Below are 10,769 nucleotides of genomic sequence, written 5' to 3' on the forward strand. Positions count from 1 at the left end.
TGGAATAAAAATAATGCAGTGGTAGGAAGAATAACTAGAGCCCCCCCCCCAAAGGAGAGAATCACACCTGCCGCGAGCTGATACATGTCTAGCGCGGCTCGGAATACGACCTTGACCTTGACCTACTTTCACCAGTTTCTAACTCGTCCGAGATTTTCATCCCTACTACGCACCTGTAAAATTTTGTGATGATATCTTGAGCGGGTGGGAAGTAATCGTGCTAACAGACACACACACACACACACACACACACACACACACACATTGAAAACAATACCAGCATCACTATCGCGGCTGGTAAATAAAGAACGGAAGAGGTCAAGTATCAGAACATCTTCCGCAGAATTTCAGTCCGATGATACATTTATTATTTTATATTCTCTACCTTCAAATTCTTTTACTAAACAAAGGGATAAAGAATTTGTATAAGACTGTGAACAGGTTGATTGAGACTGTTTGAAATGGCGTCACTATAAATGGTCCCTCAAAAAAAAAAAAAAAAAAAAAAAAAAAAAAATACGGAGACAGCGAGAATCAAACATATTTAACATCCTTTGACTGCAGGGATTAAATATGACGGAATGGTTGCTTCTGACAGTGTACGAGAAGCACATAGGAAAAAAAAAAGTGTTTAAGCTTGTGAACAGGATTCCGGGGTCATGAATGATGTGTGAGTGAATTTGTGGCTCATTATCACTGGGGATAATGTTGATAGTTGTCACACTGTTATTTTACCTCTTCCTTTTTTTCTGGATCCTACACTTACCGTATATTCTCTGGCAAGAATCATGGCTGGGATGGCGGTGTTGTTTATCATTTTTGTTTAGTATTATACACCTGTGAAAGAGTAAAATGAAGAACGCGGTAAGAAAAATTGCTACTGTTACTACTACTACTGCTACTACAACTACAGTAGTAGTAGTAGTAGTAATAGTAATAATAACAATAATAATAACACTAATGAAATGATATAAAAAACAGCGACATGCCGTAGGTGTTAAGTTAGTGAAAGAACCTTCCCTTCCTCCCACGCCTACACGCCATATGATTCAGCAGCAACACACTGGCACGCTGTATAGGTCCCGGCCTGATATCAGGGCTTCAATGGTCACCAGGCGCAATTGGTAAAGGTCATTCACACACACACACACACACACACACACACACACACACACACACACACACACACACACACACACACACACACACACACACACACACACACACACACACACACATATATATATATATATATATATATATATATATATATATATATATATATAAGATAGATAGATACTACCTGTTTGATGGTGGGGGAGGACACACACACACACACACACACACACACACACACACACACACACACACACACACACACACACACACACACACACACACAGTAATGCCTTATATCACTGCACCTCACATTGTCATATTCTGATGCAATAACTCAACATATATCACTGAATACTGTATAACCCTATGAGATTCGCTGTATATAACGTTCATACTGCGATAGCAGCAAGTCGTAACTTTCTGCAAGCTCTATAATTAGGTATCTGTGTCTAATTTTTTATGTACCTATGTCTATCAGCCTCTGTATCTGTCTGTCTATCTATCTGACTCTTCATCTACGGTATATAATGTACATGATTGCTCTTTTACAGTACGGACATTTTAGTAACAACATTAATATTACATGATGGTGACATTAATGCTGTTATACAATATAATTAGAAAACTCCCTGTGTAATGTACAACTGTAGCCGCAGGATAGCTCTCCTAATCAATGAAGCGGGGTATTATTATTATTATTATCATTATTATTATTATTATTATTATTATTATACATACTGGCGCATGCGTGTATGTGGTTCGACTTGGTGGGTAGGTCATCCCAAGATCTAAACACTAGAGTCTGTAGATCTTGGGTCGTCCTGCCTGCAGTCGAAGTCCCCTGGGCGTGTGAAAGCTTAAACAGTATCCTTCGTGTCTACTTCTCATCCCAGTCCCAGTAAAGTGTGGCAGTCAGTGCGTCGGTGTTCATTCATTTCATTGCGAGAAATTGAAGTCTGTTTTATCCCCTTCAGTACAAGAGGTCTTATCGGTGTTGAATAATATCATCTGGAGGTAGCATGAATGAATAAAATGTCAAAGACTTCCATTATAATGACCTTCCACGATCTCTCTCTCTCTCTCTCTCTCTCAGTCAATCAGTTAATCAATTTTCTACATAAGAGCGCGTCCACACGTGTGCTGGAACAAGTGCTGGCAACATTTAAGCAGCACAATAACGAACAAGCTGCAAACATGCTGAGAACAGCAGGGTCCAGATCATGTTGGAAACATCATGGCGAAGTCTCAGATGCCTCGTATGGACACATTTATCCCATCACCTCTGCTGCCAGCAGGTTTGAAGCGGCACTGTAACATGTTTGCATACATCTGTCCAAATACAGTTGCATACATGTATCCAAACATGTTGCCAGCTGTGTTGACACATGTTCTAGTACACGTGTGGACCCGCACTAATGTCTTCAGCACAATGCCGTCCTTATAATTCCATTCTTGCTTCCATCTGTCGGTTCTATTTTGGGAGAAAACGAGTAAGCAAATATTAAGAAAATAGTGAAGAAATGTAAAAACTACACTTAACCCCTTCAGCCCGAGGACTTCACAGTGATCCCTGTCGCTTCTAGACGATTTTATTCAGCTTGATCAAAATCCTTTATTGGAGAATTAATAAGTAAAAACAGCATCTGACTCCTCTAGTTTGTGAAGTTTTCTCTACTTTGGAAAAGGTGTCAGAAGATAACAGGAATAATAAAAGAGTGGGGGGAGGTAAAAAGACATACATAGCAACTGAACAATTTACTCGTATAAAGTTGTTGTTGTTGTTGTTGTTATGACCCTAGGCACAGCTAAGCATAAACCTGGTGTACATCCGGCTGAAACTGTTCTCCTGCAGCCGACCATCTTCCTTTCGGGGATAGTAAGGGAGCTGAGGAAAGTTTGTTTTGTTCGTATAAAGGGCACCAGAGCTGCCAGTTATACTGGTGTTACCACGTGAAGGCGTCCCTCGCCAGCAGATATATACAATAAACTGCTAACCAAAAATTAGAGTTTGTGAGCAAGATGAAGAGAAGCAACCAGATGCGAGGAATTAAAGGATATCCGAAAACTCGTCGATCTGTGCACAGATTCACAAACTGAGGCATTTTTTACCTACAAACAAGACATTCAAAATTTTTGTGTTCGCCATTCCGTATCCTGCCTGGAAGTTATGATAGAAAATCGGTTGCTAATGATTTTGTGACTCACGCCTCAGACGATCAAAGATAAAAGCAGAGTGAGGGAATTTAGAACACTTTTTTTTTTTCTTTCCGTAGTGGACTGGCACAGGTTGTTCTTGACGATGATATCTATCTATCTATCTGTCTATCTATCTATATAGATAGATAGATAGACAGATACATAGATAGATATAGATATATGAGTGTGTGTGTGGTGAACGAGTAAAAAAAGGTTCTATCTGATACTGTTCACACTATGGCCTCCATGCGCCTTGGAAATACTTTTACTTCGCCCTTAAGTTAGCAAGAAAAGGGATCCTCTGATTTATAGGCCTGTGTCATTGACCAATATTGTTTCTAAAGTGCTGGAAGATATTATCAGAGAATTTAATCCACCAGTTCAGAACTAACAATATTCTTGGCCATGCCCAACATGGCTTTAGAAATAACATGCCTCACTAACTTAGGGCTACTGACTTTCCTTGTAGACGTTGTCAAATCAATTGACAACCAAGACTGTGTCGATATGAATTATCTGGACTGTGAGAAAGCATTTGACAGAGTACCCCATCGGAGGCTAATAACAAAGCTGGAGGCTGTTGGGATCACAGGCGGTGCAAAAGGTGTAAAGAGTTGGTTATGCAACGTTTGGCAAATAGAACTCACGGAGTTTTAATAAAGGGTGCATTCTCTGACTGGTAACCAAAACGATGTGGAGTGCCTCAACGTGGAGTCCGTAGCAAGCCTTCTAGCTGATGAATCAAAGATCTATAAGACAATAAGGACTTCAGCAGATGTTCCTGCACTCCAGAAACACATGGACCTACTCAGTGACTGGAGTGAGAAGTGGTTGCTATATAAGACCATGCACTTCGGCCTACTAAAAAAAAAAAAAAAAAAAAGTCTGCATATGGAATAAACAGTGCTGTGCTTGCTAAGTCAGCAGTGGAGGAGGACCTTTGTGTGATGTCAGTGGATATCGTCTCATCACATGTGCCAAAGTAGCTGCCAGAGCAAACAGCAGGCTGTGCATTATAAAAAGGAATTATCCATTTGTCAACAAAGACATACTGCCTCTCCTATACAAGACATTAGTTTGACCGATCTAAGACTGTGGAGTTTCTGCTTGTTCCTCCCACCTGGCCAAGGACAGCTAGCGCAACAAGCCCGTAGCAGAGGGGGGGGGGGGAAGCGAGAGGGTCAGACTATGTAGGTACCCTAGGTCGGACGACCCCCCTCCCTTCTGCCTAAAGGTTCACTTTCTCACATTTTTTTTTTTTTTTTTTTAAATATTAGTGCAAAGAGTCTCTCTCCGTTGTCCAGAAGTTTTGTGCTGCTTCTTAACGTCTCTTATGCATACACCCAGACCCCCTTAGTCTGCAGCAGCAAACCTTTTTTTTCAACCAACTGCTATGCCCGTTCAAATTAAACAGAAAAGACTCCCCCCTCCCTTCGAGAAGTCTGGCTACGGATCTGAGCAAGTTCAACATAGAGGTATCCAATTGGTATCAGAGTTGGCAGAGCTCCAGTATGAAGACCTTTGTCTAGCTTTAGGCTGGCAGACGCTGGATGACAGGAGGAATTAGAGGGGTGATATCACTGAACTGACTCTGCAAGCTATTGCATGGATCTGAAGATATCCTCTTCACAAAATTGTTTACCCTGAGTACTACAGTCTTAGGACACTGAAACTTGCCACGTCAGGACACTGGAGGACCACTATGAGAGAGAAGTGGTTCTTAATTCATTCTGGTAATAAACCAATGGAACTCCCTTCCAAAATATGTAGTAACAGCGCTCACAGTAGCTATATTAGCTGCCTTTATGTTAAGGAGTGCCAGTGACACTCGTGCTTGGGTGTGTAGAAGAAGGCAGAACACTCTCAGAGGTGGAGACACTGGCATAAGAAGTTCACTTCTTAATACCCCACTATGAAATACTAAGTAGGCAGCAGTCTTGTCATGGGGTATATTTTTCTCACCATGGAAAAAAAAAAAAAAAAAAAAATCGAGAATGAAGATTATACCTTACTTACCCCTTTAATACTCGTATTCTTTTATATCATAACCATAGAAAACTAGAGTATCTTAACATTAACTACGGAAAACCTTAAGTTCTTCAATCAACTAAGCCATTTCTAATTTTAAGTACTTGATTGTGTGCTTAAAAAAAAATGAAAATCCTTAAGGGGCCATTACAGAGTGTTTTTAACACCTGCAGTAAGAGAGAAGTTCTTCCAAGCTGAATATAAATTTCCACCGTTAAAGACCTTTGTCTGAGGGGGTGAGGAGTATGTATGCTACTGAAGTGATGACATACTTCTTGTAAAAAAAAAAAAAAAAAAAAAAAAAAAAAAAGGCAAAGACCCTTTATGAACACTTTCCATGAACAGATAAACAAATACAGTGAACAGACAGGTAATAGCAAAGGAGGATGGAAAACGCTGAAAAAGACTGAGAAAAAAGGAGACTGAGATGAGTGAAAGTGTAGCCTAAAGATGACGCCAAAGAATAATTAAGCCGAGTGCATGTTGTAGATATCGGTTCAGTTAAATTAACAGAACAATGTAGAAACCATAAAGACACACACACACACACACACACACACACCGCTGGTGCAGTGGTAACGTTCTCGCTTGCCAACTGGTGGACGGGAGTTCGCGCCTCGCTCAGGTTGCGAAAAGTTTCACTGACGAAGTGGGTGGTTACTGTTCCCCTGGAGCAAGGGGACGGGTGTGTGCGTGTGTGAAGGTCACAGCCTTGCCCTTAGATCGGACTATATGAGCTCTCAGCTCCCTTCCGGGAGGGTAAAAAGGTGACGATCACGACCATCAAGTGATCCTGACCGACCCGGTGAATTACACAAAAGCATATAGACAAGATTGAAAAAGTTCAAGGGGCCGCTACAAGATGGATACCAAGCTTAAGGGACCTAAGCTACGAAGAAAGACTAAATAAACTGAATCTACCAACACTACAGGAGAGAAGGAAAAGAGGTGACATGATAATGCTATATAAGTGCATATCAGGAAAGGAGAAAATAGACATAAATGATTACTTAACATATGGAGAAGCATCAGCAAGAGGACACTGCAAAAAACTGCATAAGAAGAGAGGTGATAAAGACGTAAGGAAATTCAGTTTCCCAAACAAAGCAATTGATCAATGGAATGCACTACCGAATGAAATAGTGTGTGCCAAAACAATTCACAAATTTAAGGATATGTACGATAAATATGGTCTAAGACACGGGACAGTACGAGCTTGACTCATTCCTGTAAAGATACAATTAGGTAAGAACAATTAGGTAAGAACACACACACGAAAAGTCTTATCTGTATTTGTTGTAAGATGATGAAGACAATCATAAGAATGAAAATAACATCCTGTCTGAACAGATTTTTTTTTTTTAGTTACCAACAAGATGGATTGCTGAAAGGACGTTCAACGACGCTTCAACTTTTGAAAATAATGCGCAACTGGATTAAGGCACTGGGTGAATCATATGAAACAGACGTGCTTCCGTAAAGCCTATGATGCCATATTAAATAGAGGGCTGCTTAGCAAGAGGGAATCGTCTGGAGTACTAATAAAAAACAATTCAGTGGGTGTCTGGATTTCTATCAGAGCGATACCAAAAACTAGGTGTGTAGCCTATTGTACTGTAATTCATCATGGTTGCCAGGTCTTAGTGGAATGCCTCAAGGTAGCGTTTTCGTTACTTTGCTGTTTATCATCTATACAAACAATGTACAAGAGCTTATGAACTCAGCAGTATATATATTTGCTGATGACACACACACACACAAAATCTAAAACAAGAGCAAAGTGACCCGAGGTCACAACAACCCACCCGCGCCCCAATTTTGGGGCCCCCCACTCCCACCCTTACCTTTAGTGGATTTTCACCAAAATCGAATCTTTTCCTCGGTTCCACATACCCAACACCTGTGCAAAGTTTGAAGATGAACCGTTCATTGGTTCATGAGATGATTGATGCACAGACGCCCTCACCCCTGGTGGATTTTCACCAAAATCGAATCACTTCCTCAGTTCCACATGTCCATCACTTGTGCAAAGTTTTAAGATAATCCGTTCATTGGTTCATGAGATAATCGATGTACAGAGTCAAATAAATAAACGCTGACTATCACATACATCCCTTCCGCAATGAAGTGCGAGCGGGGTGAACAATCAGGAATGCCAATGACAGAATCACTTTGCAAGATGAAACAGATAAACTTCAGAACTGGCCTAGAGCCGGAGTGTATGACAGAATTTCATGCAGGTAAATGTAAAATGATGACAACACATAGAGTCAGTAAGGATGAACAGAGAGCACATTCTTTGATGAAGGACAGTAGTACAAGATGGATACTGCTGGAAGTTCGGGAGGAGATGGATTTAGGTGTGGCTGTCTAAGACAAACTTAATTTCGTATATCATATGGAGCAGAATGTTAATACAGCTATGAAGATACAAACTTTATAGTATTCACAGGCTGCCTGGAGTCCCCTAAAAAAGAAGGAATTAACATTCTTGAAAAATGTACAGAGAAGGTCTACAAAACTTGTACCAGAATTGAAAGATCTGAAAGTACTAGATAGACCTATATCATCGTATATCGCAGGAACAGCGGGGACGTGATTTAAATGAATAAAATGCAATGAGTCATGCTTGACAAAAGTATCTCCATGGACATCCAGTCCACCAACCCAGCCAAGTATGCTAATGGGGCACAGATATAAAATATATTTTACACAGAGGACTATAGACACATGGAATAGTTTACCATCACACATAGTTAAAACCCCTACAGATGCAAACTTCGAGTGTAATTTGGACGAATTTTGGGGCAACCAGGATGTAACATAAGACTTTGAAAGAAGTTGCAATCGACCACCAACTTAGGTTTGTCTGAAGATGCATCAGGAACAAGAGGATATAAATCTTAGTATACAGGACTACCTGTGTCCAGCTACAACCTAAGCACACGTAATTATGTACTTCTATTCACCTTAAGCTTTTAGGTAAGTGAATCTATTCACCTCACACTAAGAGGTGTGTAGGTTAGATCTATTCACTTCACATTAAAGGGTATGTATTCACCTTACAGTAAAAGGCATGTAGGCTAGATCTATTTGCTTCACACTAAAGGGTATGCATTCATCTCGCACTATATGGTATGTATTCACCTCACTCTAAAAGGTATGTAGGTAATGCTGAGGTATTGAAGGTCTCAGGTGATACAAGAGTGGGCTTAATTACTGATATATATATATATATATATATATATATATATATATATATATATATATATATATATATATATACATACATACATACATACATATACAGTATATATATATATATATATATATATATATATATATATATATATATATATATATATATATATATATATATATTAGTGGTAGGTGGGGGAGCTCACCAACCACTCACTCGATGTAGTGCTGCTCTCGGGTGCCTGTCCTTTCCTCTCTTCCGTCCTCGTCTGTCTTTCCTTCATTCTTTCCTCCTCCTTCTGCCTACAGGTGACTTTACACTCCCTTTCCTGGCTTTCTTTCCTTCATTCTTTCCTCTTCCTTCTGCCTGTGGGTGACTCAACACTCATTGACAAGCCAAATGGTCTCTTGTACACCAGGAAACCATTTACTGCGCTGGGTGGTAACTATTTAACCAAATTATGGTGCCTAGTGGTTTAGTGGGTAACTAAGGCGCTCCAATCTGATTGAGTCTGTGTAAGTTTATATCCAAGGGATGGTTGGGGTTTATTGCTCACATAATGCCACTAAGGGATGAATGAGGCTAGTCACTCTCATCTTAAATGTCGGGACCAACTTGCTTAGCCTCTGGCTCCTGTGCTCCTCATGTAGGGGAACGTGGGATTGGATGATGGATGGATACACACACACACACACACACACACACAGTAATTAAGCCCACTCTTGTATCACCTGAGACCTTCAATACCTCAGCATTACCTACATACCTTTTAGAGTGAGGTGAATACATACCATATAGTGTGAGATGAATGCATATCCTTTAGTGTGAAGCAAATAGATCTAACCTACACCGCTCGCTGGTGCAGTGGTAACGTTCTCGCTTGCCAACTGGTGGACGGGAGTTCGCGCCTCGCTCAGGTTGCGAAAAGTTTCACTGACGAAGTGGGTGGTTACTGTCCCCCTTGAGCAAGGGGACGGGTGTGTGGGTGTGTGAAGGTCGGGACCAACTTGCTTAGCCCCTGGCTCCTGTACTCCTCATATAGGGCAACGTGGGATTGGATGATCGATGGATACACACACACACACACACACACACACACACACACACGAGCGTGTTGTTCCACATGACTGGTTGAAAAGTGTGATTGTTCAGTAAATGTGTAGCCTGTAAGAGGAAGGATGATGCCCTGGCAAGAGGAAATTATAAAGGCAAAAAACTTTTGAAACAGATAATGAAGGTAAAATGGTAAGCATGGGATGAAGCTTTTGGGAGATTGAAAACGTAAGATAATTTTAGGATGCCAACTTATTCTACGATATGTCCCAAACTGTGTAGGCCTATACAATGCGGATTTGACATGGTTTCTGTAAGCTTCGGTGGTGGTATGGGAATCTCACCTGTCGGTGTTTGGAAAATCAGCCTTGCAAAATAGTAATGTGAGTCACCCCTTACGGTTCTCGTATATATACTGTATATATATTAAAATGCCCGCCGCCGGACCTCCCACCTCGCCACCCCCCACCCCACCACCGGGCCGCTACCACACCACCACCCTAGGAGGACACAACGGTGGGACTGAACCGTATTGACGGCTATTGTTACACCCTCTAGGGCAAGAGGCCCAAGGGCAGGAGGCCCAAGGCTACGGCCTAAAAGAGTGTACAAGGGTAGAGAGACCCAAGGCTACGGCCTAAAAGAGTGTACCAGGGTAGAGAGACCCAAGGCTACGGCCTTAGTACACCCCGGAGAGAGAGTTCCCCCAGTGCATCCCTCTCCTGCTGTTCTCTCCTACGGGAGCAATACCGCGCCGACGGTCCCTATACGTGGCGGGGAAGGAGCGGCCCTGTACGGCCTTCCGTTGCTTCTCGTCGGGAAGATCAGCTCCCGGCTACGGCCAAAGTACGTACCAGGGTAAAGAGCCCCTGCTATCGTACGTGCAGCTTTTCCCTACTACGGGAGCAACACCGCGCCGACGGTCCCTATACGTGGCGGGGAAGGAGCGGCCCTGTACGCCCTTCAGTTGCTCCTTGTAAGGCGGGTAGGCGTCCGGCTCCAGCCGAGGCACGTACCAGGGTAGAGAAGCCCCTGAAGATAGCCTCAGTACGTACCGGAGAGAGTGTGGCCTCTATGCCCCCTACTCCTGCTTTTCCCATACTACGGGAGCAACACCGCGCCGACGGTCCTTATACGTGGCGGGGAAGGAGCGGCCCTGTACGCCCTTCAGTTG

The sequence above is a fragment of the Coenobita brevimanus genome, chromosome 18 (assembly GCF_032717465.1).
Source record: "Coenobita brevimanus isolate Jiangsu-jjx chromosome 18, ASM3271746v2, whole genome shotgun sequence".
NCBI lineage: Eukaryota > Metazoa > Arthropoda > Malacostraca > Decapoda > Coenobitidae > Coenobita > Coenobita brevimanus.